Here is a 26,758-nt window from a genome sequence, read left to right on the forward strand (position 1 = left end):
GGGGTAGGTGGGGGACAGGTGCACCAGGCACACAGGCCTCCCCACCGAGAGGGCCAGCCAGGTGTGTCACGGCCAGGTGTGCACAGATGACCTGCATACAGCACCTGTACCATGACCCAGCCCGGCGGCGGATGTGCATGAGACCCATGGCTCCGCACCTGACCAGTCCCCACATTTTCTCACCACTGCCAACTGCTCTGTGGCCCCAAAGTCTACCAGCCCTGCAACCACGCCCACCCTGGGCGGCAGGCCTCAGGGTGCAAGGCCAGGTGCGTTGGACATCTGGGGACGCACAGGTCACTGAATACCCCCCACCCAGCTGGCCTGGAATGCAGACCCTCTCAGGGTCCAGGTAAGTGCAGGGCTGGGCCAGAGGACCTGGAGGCATCAGTGGAGGCCGACTCAGGACAGGGAGATCAGTCTGCCCCTTCCCCTTCTCCTCTCCTCCTTCTGCCTTGTCTTCCTGGCAGGACCTGGGACAGAGGTCCAGCCTGTCCCTGGCTGCAGCCCTGGCTGGAGTCAGAGGGGCAGGAAGGAGGCCGGGGTGGAGGGGCCCACGAGCAGGATGCCTGAGTGTGAAGGGGGTCGTTACTGTAATGGGGGACCCTGTGGGCATTCAGGGATTTCAGCCCCAGGACTTGGCCCCTGCCCCATCCTTCACCCTCCACAAGGCCCTGCATCCTCGCCAGCCCAATCCTTGTCTGCAACCACTCCTCCCTCCAGACCCAGGAAATCCAGCTGTTCCCGGGGCTGCAAAATCATTACAAGCTGGAGCTGAGCCATACCTATGGGGCCTGGTTCCGGGTCCTGCAGCCCCACAGTGAGGAGAGGTGAGGCCAGGCAGGAGCGGGAAGAGGGCACAGTGGACTCTCCTTGGGGGCCCTGGCTCCCTGGTCAGCGCAGACCCTGTTGTGTGCTGGCCCCTAGGGCACCCAGACTCCTCCTCCCTGGCAGGCTCCAGGAGGGAGACCAGAGTGTGGCTCCTGCTAGCTCAGACGAGTCACTCTGTCCTGTATCTACAGCCTGTCCCACAAGCTGGACTCCCCCTCCTAGTCGGCCAGCAACACCTTCAGGGCCAAGAACAGGCCACATGAAGCTCAGGGGCCAGTGCGTGGCTGGGCAGGCAGGGGAGGGCTCGCTCTGGGCTCAGGGAGTCTCTGGCTGGGCTAGCGGGGGTTGTGGAGCGCTGGCCTTCCAGCTTCTCTGCTGACCAGCCCTGGGACTGGAGTCATTTACCTCCCCTCTCTGGGCCTTCCTCTCCTCTGTGCAATGGGGTGATGCTGAGTGATCCCTCCCATGGCAGGAACATGTAGGGTGCTGGTGATTGACCTAAGCTGGGTACAGAGCCTGGACTGCAGAGTGCAGTGGGGGATGGTGAGTGGTGTCACCAGTGAGCACCCCTCCCCCCAAAAGCAATCCAGCCCTTCCATGCAGCCCCCGGGCCCCTGGCTGGGAGCCCAGGAGCAGTGGTCGACCACACTCCTGACACCAGGCCCGTGTGTGTGGCTCTTCCTCAGGAATGGGGATGTGGTGGGGACCCCTTGACACGGGGCCAGCTCCTGTCTCTGACGGAAGGAGAACAAAGACTTTCCCTGGGGTCCCCCAAGGCCACGTAAGAGGGGAGGAGGCTGCCTCTAAACGGTACATTGAAATTCTGCTTCTGTTAGAACCTGAGCGTTGGGGTTTGGTTCTTTCACTTGCTGGGCTGACGAGACACACACGCTCTCCATGACTCTTCCTCAAATGAAGAGCTCTTGAAGGGTCCCAGGCGTCCTGGACCTGGGGAGGGGAGAGGGGCCAGTCCCCTCCCTGGCTCCTGGAGGAGGCCTGTCCTCCCAAAGACAGGATGGTTTAGGGTCGTGATCTTGGGCCTGGGCTGGAGACAGCCCCTCACTGCTCCTGACTCTGGGGCTGAGGGGGCCTTTCTCAGGCATAGCAACGCCCACTGAAGGTGGGGGCTTCAGAAAGAACACACTCCTGGACCCAGTCCTGCCCCAGGACGGTGGCTGCCTTCCCCAGCTCCGGAGGGAGAGGGACATCCTCTGCTTCTTTGGGCGGTGGTCCTCTGACCCACGAGCAAGCACTGAAAAGTTTCTAGTCTGCCTCTGGAAGTGCACCAGCCAGTCACTGTCCACACACGAAGACGGACAACATGCTAAGGAAGCGCGGGAGGTGATCCTGTGCAAATGGTCTGCGGGTCGGTGGGGCTGGCTGCTTCAGTGCCCTCCAGTGGGCACCCTTTCCCTGGATGGGAATCCTCCTGAAGTTTCGTCTCCGCCCTCGGAGCTCCCTTCCTGCTGGTTTCAGGACCAAGGGAAAGACTGTCGTGTGGCTTGGAAGGCTCCACCCCAGCCTCCTTCCGCCCACACATCACTGCTCCCCAGGAAGCAGGGACTGTTGCTTCCGCATGCCCTGCGCAAGGCTGGTTTAAGGCACTCATTCTCTCCAAGGCCCAGCCACTCTGGCTCCATCACATACATCGTGGCCACAGCTGCCTGGCTGGGCGAGGAGTCCAGGAGAGCTCTCCTTTCCCAGGATCAGGGTTCATATTCCTGGCCAGAGAAAGAAGTCCCATCTGTCCTCTGCTAGAGAAGGTGAATTCTTGGGCCGGGTGGCCCTCAGGTGCTTGAGGACATGGGGGTCCCCTGCAGGTCCCCTGGAAAGAAGGGTGTCGGGCACCCCTATCTGGGAGAACAGTGAGCAGCACCCATCCCAGGCCGCAGGTGCACCCATCACCTGGCAGTGCTTGGCCTCAGACTCACCCCTGGAAACTCTGGCTCAGTTTTTCACAGATGTGTTTTCAGGAGTGTTCAGCACAGCAGTGGTGGAGAGAGCAGGGAATGGAACAACACTAATGCCCAAGGAGATGGATGGTGGCTCAGTCCGTTAAGCCGCTGACTCTTGATTTTGGCTCAGGATGTGATCTCATGGTGTGGGATCGAGCCCCATGTAGGGTCTGTGTTCAGGGCAGCGCGGGCTCACGATTCTCTCTTCCACCTCCTGCATCTCCTACCACTCCCGTGCCACACTCTCTCTCTCTAAAATAATAAAATCTTTATAAAAGTGGAATCATACAGAATGTACTTTTAAAAAATTGTAAAAAATCTATCATATGATCTCACTGATATGAGTAATTCTTAATCTCAGGAAACCAACTGAGGGTTGCTGGAGTGGTGGGGGGTGGGAGGGATGGGGCAGCTTCGTGATAGACATTGGGGAGGGTATGTGCTATGGTGAGCGCTGTGAAATGTGTAAGACTGTTGAATCACAGACCTGTACCTCTGAAACAAATAATACTTTATATGTTAAGAAAAAAGAAGATAGTAGTCAGGGAAAAATGATGTAATGTATGGTGATTAACATAAAAAAAGGAAAAAAGTTGTAAAAAATCATAACATTGGGGCGCCTGGGTGGCTCAGTCGTTAAGCGTCTGCCTTCGGCTCAGGTCGTGATCCCAGGGTCCTGGGATCGAGCCCCGCATCGGGCTCCCTGCTCCGCGGGAAGCCTGCTTCTCCCTCTCTCACTCCCCCTGCTTGTGTTCCCTCTCTTGCTATGTCTCTCTCTGTCAAATAAATAAATAAAATCTTTAAAAAAAAAATCATAACATTGATTTTGCCATTTTAAACATTTTCAGTATAAAGTCCGGTAGTGTTAAGTATATTTATACTGCTGTGATACATAGCTTGAGAACATTTCATTTGCAAATCTGAAATTCTGTACCCATTATTATTTGGTTTTCATATAGAAAGCATATTTATTTATTTACTTATTTATTTAATTATGTTCAGTTAGCCAACATATAGTACATCTTTATTTTTTGATGTAGTGTTCAATGATTCATTATTTGCATATAACACCCAGTGCTCATCACATGTGCCCTCCTTAATACCCATCACCCAGTTACCCCATCCCCCCACCCCCCTCCCTTCTGTAACCCTCAGTTAGGTTCCCGGAGTCCAGAGTCTCTCATGGTTTGTCTCCCTCTCTGATTTCTTCCCATTCAGTTTTCCTTCCCTTCCGCTATGGTCCTCCATGCTATTCCTTATGTTCCACATATGAGTGAAACCATATGGTAACTGTCTTTCTCTGCTTGACTTATTTCACTTAGCATAATCCCCTCCAGTTCCATCCACGTCAATGCAAATTGTAGGTATTTATCCTTTCTGATGGCTGAGTAATCCCTTGTAGATATGGACCACATCTTTATCCATTCATCTGTTGAAGGGCATCTCGGCTCCTTCCACAGTTTGGCTATTGCAGACATTGCTGCTATGAACATTGGGGTTCAGGTTCCCCTTCTTTTCACTACGTCTGTATCTTTGGGATAAATACCCAGTAGTGCAATTGTTAGGTAGTAGGGTAGTTCTATTTTTAACATCTTGAGGAACCTCCAGACTGTTTTCCAGAGTGGCTGTACCAGCTTGCATTCCCACCAACAGTGTAAAGAGGGTTCCTCTTTCTCCACATCCTCGCCAACATCTGTCATTTCCTGATTTGTTAATTTTAGCCATTCTGACTGGTGTGAGGTGGTATCTCATTGTGGTTTTGATTTGAATTTCCCTGATGGCTAGTGATGTTAAACGTTAGTCATTTGTATGTCTTTTTTGGAGAAATGTCTGTTCATGTCTTCTGCCCATTTCTTGATTGGATTATTTTTGGGGGGGGTGTTGAGTTTGAGAAGTTCTTTCTAGATCTTGGGTACCAGCCCTTCATCTGTAATGTCATTTGCAAATATCTTCTCCCATTCCATGGGTTGCCTCTTAGTTTTGTTGACTGTTTCCTTTGCTGTGCAGAAGCTTTTTATCTTGATGAAGTCCCAAAAGTTCATTTTTGCTTTTGTTTCCCTTGCCTTTAGAGACATGTCTTGAAAGAAGTTGCTGTGGCTGATGTCAAAGAGGTGACTGCCTCTGTTCTCCTCTAGGATTTTGATGGACTCTTGTCTCACATTGAGGTCTTTTATCCATTTTGAGTTTATCTTTGTGTATGATGTTAGAGAATGGTCAAGTTTCAATCTTCTGCATGTGGCTGTCCAATTTTCCCAGCACCATTTATTGGAGAGACTGTCTTTTTTCCATTGGATATTCATTCCTGATCTGTCAAAGATTGGTTGACCATAGAGTTGGGGGTCCATTTCTGGGGTCTTTATTCTGTTCCATTGATCTATGTGTTTTTGTGCCAATACCATCCTGTCACAGATTTGTAATATAGATTGAAGTCAGGCATTGTGATGCCCCCAGGTTTGGTTTTCCTTTGCAACATTTCCCTGACTATGTATCCTTGGCTGCATGTTCTCATTTAGTACCGTGAATATGTCTTTCCAGCCCTTTCTGGCTTGCCAGGTCCCTATGGACAGGTCTGACATTATTCTGATGTTCCTCCGTCCGTATGTAAGAAATCTGTTCCCCCTGGCTGCTTTCTGGATTGCTTCCTTGGTTCTAAGATTTGCAAGTTTTCCATGTTTAATCTAATAGTGTATTTATAGACTACTTTGGATTTTCTATGTACACCATCATATTATCTGTGAATAGTCACAATGATCTCCTCAATTCTTATTCTTTTTGTTTCTCTTGGCTTATAACACATAGGAGATTCTCCAATGCAATGTTGACTAGAGTAGCATTGTTTGAAGATTTTAATATACGTTTCTCAATATCTGATAGAAAAAGCAGACAAAACATTGGTAAGAAATGTGACCTAAATGACATATATGGAACATTACATAGTACGTGCAGAATACATTATTTTCAAGTGGTCCTAGAATATTTATCCAAATAGACGATATGTTGGGCCATGAATCAAGTCTACACATTTTAAAAGCCTGAAATTAACTAGATTATATTCTTAGACCACAGGGAATTGAGCCATAGTCATAATGAAAAGAAAAGCAGGAAGTCCCTCAATGCTTAAAACTTAAATGTAACTTTGCTACATATCCTAAGGGTCAGAGAGGGAATCACAATGGAAATTCTCGATCTTTTCTACATCAGAGCTCACAGACAATGGCATTCTATCTGTGAAGAGCACTATAAATACGGTAGACAGGAGTTCAGCCTTAAGTCCGAGTTCTGCCTGCCTCAGCCACACCTGGCAGCCTGGGTATGTGGTTGCCCCCAGCTGCCCTTTCTGGTGGCCCTGAGCTAAGGGGGACAACATAGCCATATGGAAATGGGAAGCTCCACACGCCTAGTGATGACGGTGTCTCCCACCCAAGCTGCCCTTTCTGGTGGCCCTGAGCTAAGGGGGACAACATGGCCATATGGAAATGGGAAGCTCCCCACTCCTAGTGACGATGGTGCTATTGTATTGTCCTCACCAGTCCAACAACATGATTTCTGAGTGAAATATGACACAATAGCAGCTTCTTGACCTTCCTTAAGGTTTGAAAATCATCTTGTGAGTCATCTGTTAGAAATATGGTTTCAACATGTGTTCTTTTTTTCTGGAAAAGAAATAGATCCAAATAGGAATTATGGTTTCCTGAGCACCTGCCCTTGAGCGCCATCACACTGGCTCTTTGTGGAATTCTCCCTCTTAAACTTCTAAACTATGATGTAGGTATTATTAGTCACATTTTCTAGATGGTTAGGCAGGGGCTCAGAGACGATACAAGTCACGGAGGATTTTAGTGTCAGAGACCTAAGTGGGATCTCCAAAGTGACTCCAAATCCCTTGTTATTCCATACACGGTACTATTTCCCTCTTTTTTTTTTTTTTTTTAAGATTTTATTTATTTATTTGAGAGAGAGCGAGAGGGGGGAGCGTCAGAGGGAGAAGCAGAGTCCCCGCCGAGCAGGGAGCCTGATGTGGGACTCGATCCTGGGACTCTAGGATCATGACCTGAGCCGAAGGCAGTCGCTTAACCAACTGAGCCACCCAGGCACCCTGCTATTTCCCTCTTATCTCTGGTCTTCTGTATCTGGAAACATATCAAGTATCAGGATTTTCTTGTTGTGTGGCCAACTGGAATGAATTCAGTTGGCCTTTTAACCTCTGCCCATCGTAATTGGAGGATCTTTGAGTAAGATACTCCAAGATCTCTAGGAATAGAGACATTATAATATTTTTCTAATATTACAGTTACTGAAAGAACTATCTTTTTTTAATTGATTCAGGCTCTGGTATGTTCAGAGTGTACTGTAAGACAGGTCTGAAATAGTATTTAAAAACACTCAGCTCAGCCTCTTCTATGAAGTGAGACAGTGCTTATAAACATTGCTAAAATATTCCCTTAGCTACGATCCCAACCATCGTAGTGTTTATATGGTATGACTATGAATTACATTAATCAAAATCTGCAAGGAAAGAACTGAGACAGTGTATCCAAGCTTTAGGGGCACTTCATGTTTCCATTAGTGCCGTGAAAATGAGCTACTCTGTTTTATTCTATAGTCCAAGGGAATGGTGCCGACATCTCTAAGATGTCTAGCAGTTCTAAAATTCTGACTTTAAATTATCTGTGTGCTTCAGAGATTTGCGCAGGAGAAGGGGAGGAGCCCAGTGTCTGTGAACCCCTCTCTTAGTTGTGTGGACCATGGAACAGGTGAACTTCTCTAGGCATCATTTTGATTTCTTGGTACTATTGTTAAAGGTACTTTTGTCTCAAGTTCCTCCCTTTAGTAGTAATTCTAATGACAATGGAAATTTTTATCTTTTACCATCCGTGGACCTGGATCCTGGGCTCCCAAAGAACCTATCCTTTAACATTTTACCAAGGTCAAAATGACTGGGCAAAACCTCAGAGCATGGGTCCTCTTTCTGTCCCAAGCACATATTGTACATCTGGTTTGAGAAGAAAAAGATAACCCAAAAATGCCATTGCAAACATAAAGAGAAGAAAAACAAAAGAACCTCTCTGGCGCCCATAAGATTAAAGTCATACCGACTTGCAGAAACTGAAAACATAAGAAAAAGTCTGTAACTTTCTTGAATGTTCTTCCTCATGATGATATGTAACTCTGTATGTAAAACAACACAGAACAAATATATAAACCTGCCTCAAATGTTCCTTCCCCGGAGCACTCCCTTCTTTGTGAAGATTGTGTCTCCCAGGCAGCTGTCCTGATTTGGGTTTGAATAAAACTCTCTTCCTTTCTCTCTAAAGTGTTTAAAAGGGTTTGTTCATTTAGTGTCGACAATAACAATATGTTTTCTTTTTAAGTGAAAAATAAATGTTCCTGGTTCACAACTCCAACAGCACAGAAGGGCGGCTGTTCTTCATCCTGGAGCTTCCCTGTAGAACCAAGCATATGTATATATATTCCAGCATAAACGGGCTCATCCTACAAGGATGCTTTGAAGGTCCAAGAAGCACTATCCACTCCATGGGTGAGACCAGAAGGCGAAGCTCTTCCCGCTTAGAGCATTACTTTTTGGGTTTAAAACTGCCTTGGAAATACGTGAAACCATTGCATTTCCTAAAGCCCAAAGCCTCGGAAGATCCGAGAGCAGCTGACCTTGCCGGGAGCCAGGAACAGCTCTGCAGGCAGGGTTGGTGCAGGAAGGGAAGGGGCAGGGCTCTGGGGGTGGTCTGCAGCCAGAGGCCTCCGCGGAATGGGCCGGGTGTGTGTGGGGGGGGGGGGGGCGGACCCCGCCCATAGCCCCGCCCATGCCTGCGCCGCCAAGCCAGGTGTTGGCGTGAGGAGGGGCCTCCTGGACCACCTGCCGTCGCAGGGAGCCGCGGGCCTGAGGGCGGGTTGCTCAGTAGAGGCAGGCGCGGCATCCAATGGGCTCGGGGCACCACTCTCCCCGACCAATCACCGCGTGGGGGTGGAGCTACCTTTCTGCGGGAGGACCCGGAGCTGTCCTGGGATGCAGAGGTGGGGCAGGAGACCCGCTCCCAGAGAGTTCACCTGTGGAGTTCCCGGCTGGGCGAGACCACGCTGTGGGCCGGGGTGGGGTCCCGGGCGTAGGGTGCACCCCGGGTGGGAGTTGGGGGGTCCTCGAAGGCGGCGGGGAGCGAGCTAATCCCGCGAACTCAGATGAGTTTCCTAATCGTTGAAAGTACTTCAACGGGCCGTAGCCCCCAGCCCCGTGAACTCCAGGACCCCGCTCACCCGAGCTTTTGTGGGATGGGTTGCGGACATTTCAGGGTTTCCCGTGTTCCCCTGGAAGAGTGCACGTAAGGACCGCACACAGTCCCCAGGTTCAGTGGGGTGCCCCCTGTGCCCTGGCAGAGTGCAGGTAATGGACCTTGAGCAGCACCCCGAGTTCATTCAGCAGGGTGTCCCCTGTTCCCCCAAGCACAGGTGTGGCGGTAACAAGCCCCAGAGCCGTCCTCCAACTTCAGCATTGTGCCCCATGTCCCCCGGGGATGACGGTAATGGGCTGTCAGGATTGTGCAGGAGGGTCCTCCAGGTGGGGGCCTGGAGGCTGGAGTAAACCAGACCCCACTCAAGTTGCATGAGGAACAGATGAGTTGAGGTGTTGATTTGGAAGAGTAATTCGCTTTTCCAAAAATGTCAAAGTCATTGGTCTACTTTAGAATGAAGATAATTACTACTTAAAAAACAAGTATGTGTTTCCCCTTCTCCCAGAAACCGAAGCAGGTGTGCATGCCATAGGTCGGAGGTCCTACTTATCCCCACCTGACAGCACTTCTCTGCCTGACAGCACTTCTCTGCTCTGGCTCCATGAGACTCGAAGTTTTGAACATCAGCATCTGAGTCAGTGATGCAGCTTGTCACAGGATGTCAGCATTCAGAGAAAGCAGCAGGTCCACTTGGCACAGTGTCATCTTCATGTCAGGACTGGAGGTAAAACTTCTCATTAACCCCAAACCTCCTGGGCTTTTCTCTTTTCTCTAGTTGAGCCAGGAAGCAAAACTTAAGTAGCTCTCAGCATTCTCCATTTGGTTCAAGAGTTACTTACTTTCCCTGCGGGTAGAACATTGCAGGGGATCCCATTTTCTCTGTTCATTTATTGCTTACAAAATATATTCTGATCATCTGTTTCCTAGAAGTAACTTTTATTAGAAAGGGAAGGTGAAATTTACTCTTTGTGTGTTTTTAACATATCTTTTGTTCCTTAATCTAACAGTGTTTATTCAGTTGGGCCTAGGATATGGTTGAGTGGCCAGCATCTAGAGTTAGGTGGCTTTTTGTCGTCAGATACAGACTCGGATGATGTCTTGTCATTTGTCAAAGGTGATGGTTCATAAGAGTTACAATTAGGGTCAAGGGAAAAAATCAAAATTATTCAAAGCAGGCTTTTACTGTTTAAAAGTTGAGCCTGACTTTCTAGTTTTTCTAAATGTATCATCTAGATATTTTGACATGCCGTATTTTCTCTGTAGTTTCTTTGGTGATGGAGTCAGAAGGAGAGTGTTTGGGAATTCTGGATAGAGGCATGCTGGTGGCATCAAGGGGCTTGTTGTCAGGAGCACTGGGTTGAGTTCTGGAACTGCTTGCCTGACCCTAGGTGAGTCAGGTTATCCCACAGAGCTTCCGTTGACTCCTTATGAAATTGCTGGAAGGTAATATCTATGGAAAGTCTTTTTTTTTTTTTTTAAGATTTTATTTATTTATTTGACAGAGAGAGAGATAGCGAGTGGGAACACAAGCGGGGGTGGGGGGTGGGAGAGGGAGAAGCAGGCTCCCCGCTGAACAGGGAGCCTGATGCGGGGCTCGATCCCAGGACCCCGGGATCACCGCCTGAGCGAAAGGCAGACGCCTAACGACTGAGCCACCCAGGCTCCCCTCTATGGAAAGTCTTTTTCCACAGAAACTGTTCTGCCTGATGAAGAGCAATTAAAAATGAGGTGATTTGGGCTGAATTATTCTGTAAATAATAGTTTTAAACCCCCCCCGTCATAGGATATGGTATTTTATTGTACAAGGAGTCCTCAGAAGGCTGCAGTGAAAGAATCAGATCTCAGATCATGTTCATATTCCATTGATATGTTACTTACAGTTTGCACAGGTAGGAAGGTAAGTGGAGAGAAATACGACAGAAGGGGAGAGTAGGTGTGAACCATTCATTAGGTAGCCTTCTACCTCTCTCATGAAAGCCTTGGGCCAGTGTCGTTTTGGAAGAAGAGGGGGAATCCCGGAGCTCTGCAGCAGATGGGGGAGTTCCAGGTCTGGGTAAAGCTGACAGGGGCCTCAGAAGAGAGCTGAGTGCATTGTGCAGGAGGGCGTGGGCAGGGTGGGCTCCAGGGTTGGCTGTGGGTCTCCCGTGTGAGAGTTGTGACAGGTGAGGGCCGTGAGCAGGTTCCTGGCTGAGGACAGGTGAGGCACAGGTGGAGAGCTGGCTGAGCACCTTCTTCTGTGCCACCAGCCTCACCCAACACACACAGCCTCATCGTCTGTCCCTGTCACTCCAGGTCAGACATCTCGGAGTTGCCAGACCAAGACGTTTGTTTGAGCTTCTTTCTTTGAGGGTGTGTGAAGTTTCAAAACTTTGATTATGGAAATGACGGGTCATCAGAACATCTGTTACTCTTTCATTTCCTGCTCTTCTTTCAAGCACCAAAGAGAATCATACCTGCTAGTGGAAGGGGCTATCTGTGTGTTTTTATTTCCCATTTTAATTAAACAGTGGGAAAACAAATTTCTGAAATATTATAAGAATCCTTTGTGAGTGTTCATGTTTTCCTCTTCCATGAACCACATCCTGATATTAGAAATTATGTTTTAAAGTAAAACACAGCGTCAGAGCTGTAACAGGGTACGGTGCCCTTTGTGAGAGGGATGCATGGAGAAGAAGTGTAGGAGCTCGGGGAGCGGCACATCATGCTCCCAAAGGGAATGTAGCACCCTGTTAGCCTTCTGTGAGGGGGCTGCTTACCTGGTGGCCCATCCTGGGCTCTGGAAGCTTGACCCGGTGTCACTTGCGACTTGAGCTGGGGAATTTTATAAAGAAAACAGAAGGAATCCTGGAGGGTACCTGCATCCTTTGTACTCGGACAACTCCATGTAGCAAAGGAACTCATCACCTGTGAGGCGTGTCGGGATCGCTGAGGTTGTGTCTTCATCCTTATCTGGACCAGAGCCATGGTGTGTGGCTATGGAGATCCAGACCCTTATGTGACCACATCATTATGATTATTATTATTTTAAGAAAGCAATATAGACTGACTTCGAGATACAAATATCAAAAGGAAAAACACAAGGTCAAATATATATATAATGATTGAACTCGTGGCCTCTCTCATTAGTATGGGTAAGTAGGTCTGCCCGTATGAGAAAGACCAAGGAGTTATATTTTGATAGAAGTGTGCTGTGCACACGTAGTGTTTTATTCTATCATTTGCCTTATTTCTCTGAAGGGAAACTAGAGCGGTGACTGGAGCTTGGTTTCCGACTTTAAGGAACAGGAGACAAGTGAACTGAAAGAGCAGTGTTGATGCTGACATGGTGCCCAGTGCCCGAGGGAAGGTGTGAAGCTCGGACTTGGAAGCGTTGGTGCTCAGCGAGGATGCTGTCCGAGTGTCCAGCACGTCGAGTCACTTGGCTGGTGTGCCTAATCGGGCCAGTTCCTGCCTTTCTAAGGGCAGCTTGGAAGTGGCTTGAAACCCTAGGGCATTTGTGGAGTGGTCTGGATGGGACACGGTGTGGGCCAGTGTAGACACCACCCAGGGAATTCCAGAGCTAACGATGAGCACATCTGTGAGGCTGGAGTTTGCTTCTCTGTGAGAAGCATTGATCTGGAGTGGAAAGAAGTCTCTGGGTCTTATGTCTCACTGTGTGAGCAGGTCTGAGCCTGGCAGGGTAGTCGGATCAGATAGCTGGGAGGTTGTGATGCCGTGGTGGTGGACCGTCGCTCATGATGGGCAGGCCAACTTGCTACAGGGACAGGGACTGGGCTCTCCTCCCTGGCCAGCCCTCCTGCTGCAGATGTGAGAAGACAGTTGCTTCCTGTTTGGTTCTCAAGCCCTCGGCTCAGCAGGGTGGTTGGTGGGAAGCGGCCCACAGGCAGCATTATCGATTCTTGCCCAGTGTGCCCCCTGCTTCCTCGGAGGAGGCACAGCAGATGTCCTCTGCCTGGTGTCTGTGAATTCAGCCGGCAGAAGCACTTCTTCTAGAGCCACACCCCTGAGAAACCCTCTCTCCACGTTCCTGTGCTGTGTGCAAGAGGTCACTTTTCATTTGGAACAGAAATCCCAGCTCCTCTGTTCAGATCTGAGGCCACACGAGACACCAGGCTCCATGCAGGTCTAGTTCTGCGTGGGGCCTGATGTGCGAGGCTGAGGCTGAACCTGGGCGGCCTGCTGACCCTGCTGCAGGCTCCTTCCTGAAAACTGTGCAGCAAAGCCTGGTTTGTGATGACATCACAGGAAAGAGGGACAGGTGCACCACTCTGCCTGACCACAGGAGGATTCCGATGTCAATCCCAGGTGGTTGGTGAGGGAGGAGAGATATCTGTTTCCTAGGACCTTGGCCACAGGGAGATTTGGATCTTGGGATGGGTCTCTGCTCAGCTTTCTTAGATGAGCACCTCAGGCAAGGGGAGGAAGTGTGTGTGCTCACCTATAATCGAGGAAGGTGTCTCGTTTCAGGTTGCATGGGCAGGTGGATTCCTCGTGTGGCTCATTTTCCTGATGGTGTTCAGGGTGCAGTAGGTGGACTCCCTTGTCCCAGGCACCCTGGCTGTGCAAGAGCCCTGGGGTACCTTCCCCCGGGGCTTTGGACCAAGAAATTGGAGGGAGTCAGTGGTGAAACCATCCGTGTAGGCCTCCGTTTCTGCCCTGCCGAGAGGGACTGGTAACTGTGATAACTGCTGTGGAAATATAAAGCAGGAGACAGGGCTGGGTGCTGAAGGGGAGGTGGGGTGGTGCTTGTAATTCACATAGGGGCCAGGTGGAACTTCACTAGGAAGGTGATACCTGAGTCAAGATCTAAAGAAGGTGAGTGATATCACATCAAGAGCATTCTAAATGGAAGGGGAAGTATGTGCAAAGGCCCTGTGGCAGGAGCATACCAGGAATGTCCAGGAGCAGCAAGAAGGCCCTGTGGCCACAGGAGACAGCTTAGGACATGACCTCAGGGAGGGGACAGAGGGAGACAGAAAGCAGGGCTGTGAGCCCATGGGATCCTGTTTCACTGGGCCATCCTGGCTAAAATGTTGAGAACAGATGACTGAGGGTTGAGGATGGGCAAGGGAGGTCCATGATGAAGCTTTTGCAGGAACTCAGGCAAGAGATGGGCTCCAGTGTGGACCAGACAACTCGCCTTGGAAGGAGTGGTCAGTCCTATTCTGGGTACATTTTGAAGATGGAGCTCACCAGATTTGGTGATGGGTTAGGTATTCGGCATGGGAGAAAGGAGGAATTGGGGTAATTCCCAGCTGTGGTTGGTTGTCCTGAGTGAGGGGAAGGAGGAGGTTTCTGGGGGTAGGAGGTCATCTGTGTTCCCCATGCTGAGGAAGGTGCCTTTCATGGTGGATCTGCTGATGTGTGTGTCTGGGAAAACATTTAACATCTACTCCCTCAGCAACTTTCAAGTACAAGTATTCCCCACTTTTTAAAAGTTCTCCGTAAGACACTTCGGTTTTTTTGAAAGATCTATGTTATTACCCGGGTTCAGTAATAGGAAGAAACCTGAAGAGGATTTCCCTCTTATGAAAAAAGTTGAAAAGTGAGCATCGTGTTCAGCATCTGTTTTGTGGGGAACCACTGCAGAGGCGGGGTGCACCCCAACCAGCTCCTTCCTGGGAACCACTCTCCGCGTCCAGCCCCCAGCACTTTGAATTGTGTCTGTGAGCATCTGCTGTGTTTCATCTCCATTTATTTTGGGCATCCTTTAGGAAGTTGTGTCCCGAGGCCTAAGAAAGCCAAAGAGAAGTCATTTTTGGAGTCTGAGCATGCTCACTAATTTTTCTGTATAAATGAATGGTAATTCCTCCCTTGGTTTACACCATTTCTGCTGTGAAAGGTTTCCTAGGAACACTGTCCTTTCAAATAGCGGGGGAACGTGTACCCCATCCTGCCGGGTTAGCTTTAGTCTCCATGCTGCACAGAATGTTCCATGACTTACGCATTTTATCACTCAAACATTGTGCCTTTGACCACCTTCCCCCGTCTCCCCACCATCCCCGAATCTGGCAACCAGCAATCTGTTCTCAGTATCTATGCATTCAGTATTTTTGTTTCCATGTGGAACGTCCCTGAATATCTGGTATTTGTCTTTCTGTGTCTGAGTTACTTAGCATAATGCTCCCAAGGTGTCTGTTTCTGGGTCTGATTACTGCGAATAATGCTGCAGTGAACATGGGAGTGAATCTGTCTTTTTGAGGTAGTATTTTTGTGTTCTCCAAATAAATCCACTCATTAGAGCAATTCCTGGGTCATGTGGAAGTTGTGTTCATTTTTTCCAGGAACTTCCATACTGTTTGTCACAGTGGCTGTACCAATTTACATTCCCACCCACAGTGCACAGGGTCCCCTTGTCTACACACCTTGACCATACCTGGCGTCTGTCTCTGGGACCATTGCCGTCCCTACAGTTGTGAGGTGGTAACTGATTGCGGTTTTGGCTGAGGTTTCCCTGATGACAATGAGTGATGTTGAACAACTTTTTCTGTGTCTGTTGGCCACCTGTGTGCCATCTATTCACATAATCTCCACATTTTTTATTTTTTTAAAAGATTTTATTTATTTATTTGACAGAGAGAGGGAGACACAGCGAGAGAGGGAACACAAGCAGGGGGAGTGGAAGAGGGTTAGAAGCAGGCTTCTGGCAGAGCAGGGAGCCCGATGCGGGGCTCGATCCCAGGACCCTGGGATCATGACCTGAGCCAAAAGCAGACGCTTAACGACTGAACCACCCAGGCGCCCCATCTCCCCATTTTTTGTACAGGTTTGTTTGTTTTGATTTGTATGAGTGTGTGTATTTTGGATATTAGCTTCTTCTCACACATCTGATTTGCAGATATTTTTTCTCATTGGGTAGGTCGCTTTTTAAGTTTGATGGTTTCTTTTGATGTGTAGAAGATTTCAATTTGATGTTGTTTCATTTGTGTATTTTTGCACTTGTTGCCTTTGCTTTTGGTGTCCGATCTAAAAAACTCTCTGCAAAACCAATGTCAAGAAACTTACTACCTCTGTGTTCTTCTGGGAGGTTTATGGATTCAGGTCTTATGTTCAAGTCATTCATCCATTTAAAATTTAAAATCCAGTTACATTCTTCTGCATTTAGTGTCCAGTTTTCCCAGTACCATTCACTGAAGAGACAGTCCTTTCCCCATTGTAGATTTTCTTCTCCTGTGTCGTAAGTTAAGACCATACATGTGTGGGTTAATTTCTGAGTTTCTTTCTTTTTTTTTTGGTCTTACAGTTTATTTGTTGGGAAAATCTTCTTCCTGTAGGAATATATGCAGTGTGTACTTTATTGATTACATGTTTATACTATTTGTTAGGACATTTCTCTGACATATGTGTTTTTGTAAATGAGTAGCTGGATCTATAGCTTTCAACAGGTTTAACATTGGGCAGAACTACTTAAGTAGTAGTATATTCTTCCATCAGAAACAGATTGTGTCTGTATTCTTTTGTGATGTTATCAGTTGTGATGATTGATATCTATATTTCCTTTTCCATGATATGTTTATTAAAGTGAATTTAATTTTTCTTAAAAATTTGGATTCTAAAGAATCCTTATTTTATAATATATATAAAACATGTTTAAAGAAATGCATTTATTGGAATCAGCTATTCTCATTCAGAGTTAATAATCTATCAGAGCTAACCTTACCCTAACCCGTACCCTAACCCATACCCGAACCCTAACCCGTACCGTAACCAGTGCCCTAACCCGTACCTGTACTCTAACCCATACCTGTACCCTAACCCGTACCCTAACGCTCTAACCATACCCTAACCCATACCCTTACCCATGCCCTAACCCTCTAACCTTAACCCTAACCCTCTACCCTTAACCCTCTAACCCTAACCCCTAACCCTAAGCCCTAACCCCCTCGCCCTAACCCCTAAACCCTAGCCCGAACCCCCTAACCCCCTATCCCAAACCCGTAACCCCCTAGCCCAAACCCCCTCGCCCGGACTCACCTGTGAAGATCTCCACCCTTCTGACTGATCACATCTTCCAAGCTTCAGAACCTTAACCCAACCTCAGATATACACATGGGTGAAAACATGGACAGACATTTCTCCAAGGATGACATACAATTGACTAACAGACACTTGGATAATGCTCCATATCACTTGGCTTCAGGGAAATACAAATGTAAACCACAATACGGTACCCCAACACGCCAGGCAGAATGGCTAAAATTAACAACACAGGAAACAACAACCTGGTGGGGATGTGGACGAAGGGGATGTGGACGAAGGGGGGATGTGGACAAAGGTGAACCCTCTTACACTGTTGATGGGAATGCAAACTGGTACAGCCACTCTGGAAAACAATATGGACGTTCCTCAAGAAATTAAAAATAGAGCTACCCTACGAACCACCAATTGCACTACTGGGTATTTCCCCAAGAGATACATATATATAGTGAAAAGAAGGGGCACCTGCACCCCAATGCTCACAGCAGCACTGTCCACTATAACCACACTGTGGAAAGAGCCCAGATGTCCACGGACAGATGAATGCATAAGAACATGTGTTACATATATACAATGGAATATTATTCAGCCATCAGAAAGGATGATTACTTGCCATCACACCCACCTGGATGGAACTGGACAGTATTCTGCTGAGTGAAGTAAATCTATCAGAGAAAGACAATTGTCATATGGTTTCACTCATATGGGAAATAAAAGAAACAGCACAGAGGACCATACGGGAAGGGAGGAATAACTCTGGTAAATCATCAGAGAGGAAGAAAAACCATGAGGGTCTCCTAACTCTAGCAACAAAAGGAGGGCTGCTGGAGGGGAGGTGGGTGGGGGGATGGGATAACTGGATGACGGGCATGAAGGAGGGCACGTGATGCAATGAGTAATGGGTGTTATACACAACTGATAATTTATTGAACACTACATCTGAAACTACTCGTGTACTGTAAGTTGGCTCACTGAATTTAAACCTTAAAAAAAAAAAAAGAACTCAAACAATCCTAAAATTTTATATGAAACCACAAAAGAAAATGAACAGACAATGCAATGTTAAGAAAAAAATAAAGCTGGAAGAGTCACAATTCCAGATTTCAAATTATACTACAAAGCTGTAGTCATCCTAACAGTATTGTACTGGCACAAAAATAGACACAGTGACCAAGGGAACAGGACAGAAGCTCAGACATAAACCTAAAAAGCAGTAAAAAATATCGAAAGGACAAAGGACAGTCTCTACAACAAATGGTGTTGGGAAAACTAGACACCTATGCACAGAAGAATGACATTAGACCATTTTCTTACACCATACACAAAAACTCAAAATAGTTTCAAGACCTAAATGGGAGTCCTGAAACCATAAAAATCCTACAAGAGGGCGCAAACAGTAACTTCTCTGGCATACACCATACCAACATTTTTCTAGACGTGTCTCCTGAGGCAAAGGAAAGAAAAGCAAAAATAAGTTACTGGAACTACATCCAAATGAGAAGTTTCCGCACAGCACAATAACAATGATAAACGTAATAATAAAAAGACAACCTACTGAATCGGAGAAGATATTTGCAAATATCATATACAATAAAGGGACAGTGCCCAAAATGTATAGAACTGATACAACTCAACACCCAAAAAACAAATAATCCAGGTAAAAAATAGGCAGAAGACATGAACAGACATTTCTCCAAAGAAGAAATACAGATGGCCAACAGTCACATGAAAAGATGCTCATCATCACCCATCATCAGGAAAATGCAAATCAAAACTACAATGAGACATTACCTCATACTGTCAAAATGGCTAACATCAACAGCACAAGAAACAACAGGTGTTGGGAGGATGTGGAGAAAGGGGAACCCTCGTGCACTGTGGGTGGGAATGCAAACTGTTGCAGCCACTGTGCAAAACAGGATGGAGGTTCCTCAAAAAATTACATCTAGAACTACCCTATGATCCAGCAATCACACTACTGGGTGTTTACCCAACGAATCTGAAAATGATAACTCAAAAGGATACATGTACCCCTATGCTTCTTGCAACATTACTTACAATATCACAATATGGAAGCAACCCAAGTGTCTGTTGATAAACTCATAAATGAGATGATAGATGCATGTACACACACACACACACACACACAGTGGAATACTACTCATCCATAAAAAAGAATGAAATCTTGCCATTTGCAGCCACATCAGTGGAGCTACAGGGTATTATCCTAAGTGAAATAAGTCACAGAAAGAAAAATACCATATGATGTCACTCTTATGTGCAATTTAAGAAACAAACATAAATAAATAAAGGAGAAAACAGACAAACCAAAATACAGACTCTTAACAATAAAGAACTGATGCTTACCAGAGGGGAGGTGGAAGGAGGGATGACTGAAATAGATGAATGGGGATTAACAGTACACTTTTCTTGATGAGCTCTCTATTGTACACCTGAAACTAAGACAACACTGTATGTTAACTCTACTGAAATTAACATAAATTTTAAAAAGATTTTCCTTTCAGTACCTCTTTGAAAAAGCTTTTCCTGTACAATGTTCATAAGCCCTACTTGGGACTATTTACTCTACAATAATTATTCATTCTATGCCTTAAATTCAAATTTCACTGAGTTCTCATACCTTACCTGTTAATCCTACCCCACGGGAGCCATGGTCCCTTTCTGTCCAGACTCAGCACAGTGCATTCAAGAGTGTAAGTAGAGACAGGTGCCACTTCACAATCCAGAAAGCTATTATTGTTTCGGATTTAGTATGAGATAGTCACAGAGTGTGGGACAGGTTTCAGAGCAGGTTTGTGATATATCCTGCATCTCTAATTCAATGGTCATTACCTGAATCCATGCGGCTGACAGGTTCCCTGTGTATGGGCTTGCTTCCAAGCCCATACATGGAAGATGCAAAGGTGGGAGGACTCGGTGCGGGACAGGAGGAGGACCAAGTACAGACAAGAGTACGACCCCTCCCCTGATCCAGGAACTTCCATGGGAGCCACTATGGGAGGCAGAAGCAATGGGAAACCACCAAGGTCACCAGCTGAAGGCAGGAGGCACAGGTCAAGGGATCTCGAGATGCAGGGCTTGGAGGCTGCTCTGAGCTACCTCTGGGAGGGAGGGGGGGAAGGAATGAGAAGGAGAAACTGCCTGCCCCTGGCCCGTGCCAGCTTCCTACCCCTCTGGGAGCACATCAGTCTCCACAGCTCACACAGAGCCTCGGCTCAGGATGGGCTGGCTCGGGTCCCTCATCCCTCAGTGGGACAGCTGACTCCAGGGCTCAGGGACATACTGAGGGAGGTGGGAATGAACACTGCCCCTCCCAGGTCATCCCCTCCTTGAGCAGACAGCCCTCCAGGACTGCTGAAAACGCACTAACAGGATTGAAAGACATGCCATGGATGAACTAAGGCATTGAGAAATATAACGCAATGTTCATTTTTAAGTTCAGAGCTGTCAGCTCAGACACTGCAGAGAGCTTCCCTGAGGAAGACTGAGGGGAGAGCAGGCCAGGCTGAAAAGAGAGACGTAGTTCTCCTGATTGGGGACCTGCAGCCCCCTTCCAGGGCAGGGCATTATCTTCGCCCCTCAGGGGATCCATGGAAGTGTTCCATCAGGGGACTGACAGGGCTGCCTCTCGAGAACGCTACCCTGGCATCGGGTTGCACAGGGCACCAGGGAGGAGGGCCAGATGGAGGGCAATACCCCAGAGGCCCTGTGGCAACAGCACAGGCTCACGACCATGAAGATGAAAAGCAAGAGTTGGCAGCATGAGATCCGGCCCGCATGAAAGTGCCAAGGACACAGTGCCCACAGCTACAGTGACTGGGTGCCTTCTGTGCCAGGCGTGGCTGACTTCAGGGGGCTCCAGACTAGTCCTGACCACAACCCTAGGAAGTGGGCACCACCACCGCCTTCTCTCCTCATGCTGCTGCTAGGAATCATAGTCCCAGACCCCAGTCAGTTTTCATGGAAACCAAGCAGTGGCTCCCACCGCACACTGCCCCTCTGGTGGCGGTCCAGTGTGACCCTCGTGCCTGGCCAGAGACTGCCGTCTACCTGTCTCCACACAACTCAACACACAGGAGGGTGTCCCCAAATTCCACAAGATCCGAGGAGACAGATTCACAGACCCCACTACCCCACCCACTGCCAACACCCAGTGGGTCACTTGAACCTCAGCTATTGTCATGAAGCTCACCATGCCCTGTTTCTGTCACTTCCAACAGAAAGCCTAGTTCTGATCCCCCACAATACCATACATCCTGATTGCTGACCTGAGGCCATGCCATGAACCCACATGGTACCTTTCTGTTGGAGAAGGCCGCCCCTGCACCTCCTAGAAAATGTTTCTAATGAAGTACAAGTCCCTCAGGACTATGGTGTGAATGGTGGTACACAGCATGCATGGTAGAAGTCACTAATTCTAAAAGGGCTAACCCCCCCCCCCCCATCTCACAAACCCTTCCTCTGTCCCTATGGAACTCGTGGTCTGCCCTCAGAAAAAAGCCCAAGAAACAAACTTTGAATCTGCATACTCCCTTCACCTTCTGGTTCAAATCTTGTCCAACCACAATGAATATGAAACTACAAATCAGTCACAAGAAAAAATGGGACAGTCAAAACTATGTGGAGATTTAACAACATGCTACTGAACAACCAACGGTCAAAGAAGAAATCAAAAGAAATTTTACAAGTACCTTGAGACAAATGAAAAACAGAACCTGAAAAAACTTATGGGATGCAGCAAAAGTAGTTCTAAGGGGGAAGTTCATAGAAATTCAGGTCTTCATCAATCCACAAAAAACCTCTCAAATAAACAACCTAAGTTTACATGGGAAAGAAGTAGGGGAAAAAAAAAACCAGATTAGTAGAAATAAGGAAATAACAAAAAGGAATGTGGAAATAAATTCAGTGGAGACTAAAAAGACAAAAGATCAATGAAAATAAGAGCTGCCTTTTTCGGAAAGATAAACAAAATAGACAAACTTTTAGCTACACTCACCAAGAAAGACAGAGGCCTCAAATACAATCATGAAACAAAGATGATTGATTCCTGTCTCACATCAAAATCATAGAGGAGAACACAGACAGCAACCTCTTCGACCTTAGACACAGCAACTTCTTGTAAGACACGTCTCTACAGGCAAGGGAAACAAAATCAAAAACGAACTTTTGGGACTTCATCAAAATAAAAACCTTCTGCACAGCAAAGGAAACAATCAACAAAACTAAAAGGCAACCTACAGAATTGGAGAAGATATTTGCAAATGACATATCAGAAAAAGGGCTAGTATCCAAGATCTATAAAAAACTTCTCAAACTCAACACCCAAAAAACAATCCACTCAAGAAATAGGCAGAAGACATGAACCAACACTTCTCCAAAGAAGACGTGCAAATGGCCAACAGACACATGAAAAAATGCTCCACGTCACTAGCCATCAGGGAAATACAAATCAAAACTATGAGATACCACTTTATACCAGTTAGACTGGCTAAAATTAACATGTCAGGGAACAACAAATGTTGGCGAGAATGCATAGAAAGGGGAACCCTCCTACACTGTTGGTGGGAATGCAAGCTCATACAGCCAGTTTGTAAAATGGTATCGAGTTTCTTCAAGAAGATAAAATAGAGGTACCCTACAACCCAGCAATTGCACTACTGGGTGTTTACCCCAAAGATACAGCTTTAGTGAAAAGTAGTCGCACCTGCACCCCAATGTTTATAGCAGCAATATCCACTATAGCCAAACTAGCTGCCTGGGAGACACAATCTTCACAAAGAAGGGAGTGCTCCGGGGAAGGAACATTTGGGTTCTGTTTTGTTTTACATACAGTTACACATCATCATGAGGAAGAACATTCCAGAAAGTTATAGACCTTTTCTTATGTTTTCAGTTTCTGCAAGTCAGTATGACTTTAATCTTATGGGAGCCAGAGAGGTTCTTTTGTTTTTCTTATCTTTATGTATGCAATGGCATTTTTGGGTTATCTTTTTCTTCTCAAACCAGATGTACATTATGTGCTTGGGGCAGAAATAGGGCCCATGCTCTGAGGTTTTGCCCAGTCATTTTGAGCTTGGTAAAATGTTAAAGGATAGCTTCCCTGGGAGCCCAGGATCCAGGCCCATGGATAAAAATTTCCATTATCATTATAATTACTACTAAAGGGGGGAACTTGAGGCAAAAGCACCTTTAACAATAGTACCAAGAAATCATGTTGAAAAAGAGAACCAAAGCTGGGGGCATCACAATGCCTGACTTCAAGCTATATTACAAACCTGTAATCATCAAGACAGTATGGTATTGGCACAAAAACAGACACAAAAATCAGTGGAACAGAATAGACACCCCAGAAATGGACCCTCAACTCCATGGTCAACTAATCTTTGACAAAGCAGGAAAGAAGACCCAATGGAAAAAAGTCTCTTCAATAAATGGTGCTGGGACAACTGGACAGCCACATGCAGAAGATTGAAACTCGACCATTCTCTAACACCATACACAAAGATAAATTCAAAATGGATGAAAGACCTCAATGTGAGACAGGAATCCATCAAAATCCTAGAGGAGAACATAGGCAGTAACCTCTTTGACATCGGCCACAGCAACTTCTTTCAAGACACGTCTCCAAAGGCAAGGGAAACAAAAGCAAAAATGAACTTTGGGGACTTCATCAAGATAAAAAGCTTCTGCACAGCAAAGAAATGGTCAACAAAACTAAGAGGCAACCCACAGAATGTGAGAAGATATTTGCCAATGACATTACAGATAAAGGGCTGGTATCCAAGATCTATAAAGAACTTCTCAAACTCAACACCCAAAAAAACAAATAATCCACTTAAGAAATGGGCAGAAGACATGAGCAGACACTTCTTCAAAGAAGACATACAAATGGCCAACAGACACATGAAAAAATGCTCCACATCACTGCCATCAGGGAAATACAAATCAAAACCACAATAAGATACCATCTCACACCAGTCAGAATGGCTAAAATTAACAAGACAGGAAACAAGAAATGTTGGAGAGGTTGTGGAGAAAGGGGAACCCTCCTACACTGTTGGTGGGAATGCAAGCTGGTGCAGCCACTCCGGAAAACAATATGGAGGTTCCTCAAGACGTTAAAAATAGAGCTACCCTAAGACCCAGCAACTGCACTACTGGGTATTTACCCCAAAGACACAGATGTAGTGAAAAGAAGGGCCACATGCACCCCAATGTTCATAGCAGCAATGTCCACAATAGCCAAACTGTGCAAGGAGCAGAGCTACCCTTCAACAGATGAATGGATAAAGAAGATGTGGTTCATATACACAATGAAATACTACTCAGCCATCAGAAAGGATGAATACCCACCATTTGCATCAACATGGATGGAACTGGAGGGTATTATGCTAAGTGAAATAAGTCAATCAGAGAAAGACAATCATATGATTTCACTCATGTGGAATTTAAGAAACAGCGCAGAGGATCATAAGGGAAGGGAGGGAAAACTGAATGGAAATCATCAGAGAGGGAGACAAACCACAAGAGAATCTTAACTATAGGAAACACACTAGGGTTGCTGGAGGGGAAGTGGGTGGGGGCTGGGGTAACTGGGTGCTGGGCCCTAAGGAGAGCACGTGATGTGATGAGTACTGGATGTTATACGCAACTGATAAATTATTGAACACTATATCTGAAACTAATGATGTTGGCTAATAAAAAAAACTCTTCACAAAATAGGAATAGAGGGAACATACCTCAACATAATACATATTCTCTGTATAAGATACCTATAGGTGCTATAACCCCCTTCCCTTCTGAGAGAAGGTATGGCCAACAGAGTGGGAGAAAGATGGGAAACATCAAGCTCTTTGATGACATTGCTGACTGCTTCAAGAACACCCTAGCACTGGCCAGTATCTGATAATTTGCTTTGTGACACAAGAAATAAATTTAATTAAAAGAAATAAAGACAATACATGACAAACCCATCAAAAACATAGTCAACAGTGAAACACTGAAAACTTTTTCTCTAAAATCAGGAAAAGACAAGATGCCCACTGTCACCATTCTTATTCAACATAGTATTAGAAGAGCTAGAAACAGGGGCGCCTGGGTGGCTCAGTCGGTTGGGCGTCTGCCTTCGGCTCAGGTCATGATCTCGGGGTCCTGGGGTCGAGCCCCGCATCGGGCTCCCTGCTCGGTGGGAGGCCTGCTTCTCCCTCTCACTCTTTCTCTGTGCTCTCTCTCGCTCTCTCTCTCTCTCTCTCTCAAATAAATAAAATCTTTAAAAAAAAAAAAAAAAAAAAAAAGAAGAGCTAGAAACAGCAATTAGGCAGAAAAAGAAAAAGGAAATATATCCCAGTTGGTAAGGAATAAGTTAAACTGTTACTGTTTGCAGATGACCTACTTCTACATACGGAAAATCTAAAGTCTCTTCAAGAGTTTAGGAAGAGGGCAGAGTAGGAGGACCCTGAGGTCTCCCTGTCCATTGTTTATGACTAGATATCATCTATACCCAAGTTAATAAAATGGAGAGCCATCCAAATACTGGCATAACAAACTGCGCACCTAAACATAGATAAGAGGCTTCATCCGAAAGGTTAGGAAGGTGGGAAAGGCAGAGGGAGGGAACTGTGCACATGAATAGGGCAGAGAAACTGGCCCTCGTAGGAGGGAGCTCTTATGAGGAAGACTAATCCCCATAATGCTTGGCTTTAAAAACCAGAGGGGCTGAATTCCCTGAGTTTTTAAAATCAGTGGGACTTGGAACCCAGAGGTTTTAAAGTCAGCTGATTCAGCACTGGGCAAGCCTGGAGGGCAAGTGACAACTGGATCGTCCCCCTTATAGAGACAGCAGCCTGCATGGACGGACAACATTAAAATGGCAGTTTATACAATGCCAGGGGCAAATAAGAGGCAGATCTCTTCATGCTGATTTTGGAGCATGTTGGGGGACTTCTCTAAAATGAGGACACTGGCAGTCTAGATTTTCCTCTCCCACTCCCCAGTGAGCCAACTGCAAGAGGTGGAGCTGCACAGACACTTGCCACCTAACCAGCTAGCAATGCACCATCCACGAGTTCTCCTGAGGACTCCCCCACTCCAAGCATGCCAGCTTTGGCTGTGGACTCAGGGCAGATTTTGTTAGCATGAGTTCCCCAGCCGGCAGCCAGGTGCCCAGCTGCCACTGCGTGCCATGCCCAGCTGCACACCCCCAGCCACTGGCGTGGACCAGCCCCAACCATGCCTAGCCATTGCTGCACACTGTGTGCATCCTCACACTCCCAGCAGCAGTGGCCCCCAGCTCCCAGCTGCTACAGCACTTCAGGTGATCCAGTACAAATTTTGCTACCACCCCAATGCACTCCCAAGTTCCTCGGCAGGAGCTCACCCCTCAGAGCTGGCCTGCCTGGGTCGCACTCACGCTACAGAGAGCAAGGACAGCCCACAACAGGCAGAGAGTCAGTGCAGACAACTGCACTGTTAGGAAAAGTATATCTAACAAAATAGAAGAGCATAAGCAACACACATGGGATACTCTCCTGAACTGCCAGGTCCAGGTGAGCAGGGGACACTGCCCTACAGGGCACTCCAGGAACCCCCTCTTCATAAACTCACTACTTACTTTCAAAAGCAGAAGACACAGCTGACTTAGTCCACACACAGGAACAGACAGAGAGAGGCAGACAGAACCAGGAGACAGAGAAATTCATCCCAAATGAAAGAAAGGAACATGGCCACAGCCAG

General features: G+C 46.9%; 1 long non-coding RNA gene across 1 annotated transcript in view; it reads left to right on the forward strand.

The window, feature by feature from the left end:
- Window positions 1-26,758, forward strand: part of LOC118546315 (uncharacterized) — a 76,287-nt gene that overhangs the window by 15,821 nt on the left and 33,708 nt on the right. The window lies entirely within an intron of this gene.

The sequence above is a fragment of the Halichoerus grypus genome, chromosome 7 (assembly GCF_964656455.1).
Source record: "Halichoerus grypus chromosome 7, mHalGry1.hap1.1, whole genome shotgun sequence".
Taxonomy (NCBI): Eukaryota; Metazoa; Chordata; class Mammalia; order Carnivora; family Phocidae; genus Halichoerus; species Halichoerus grypus.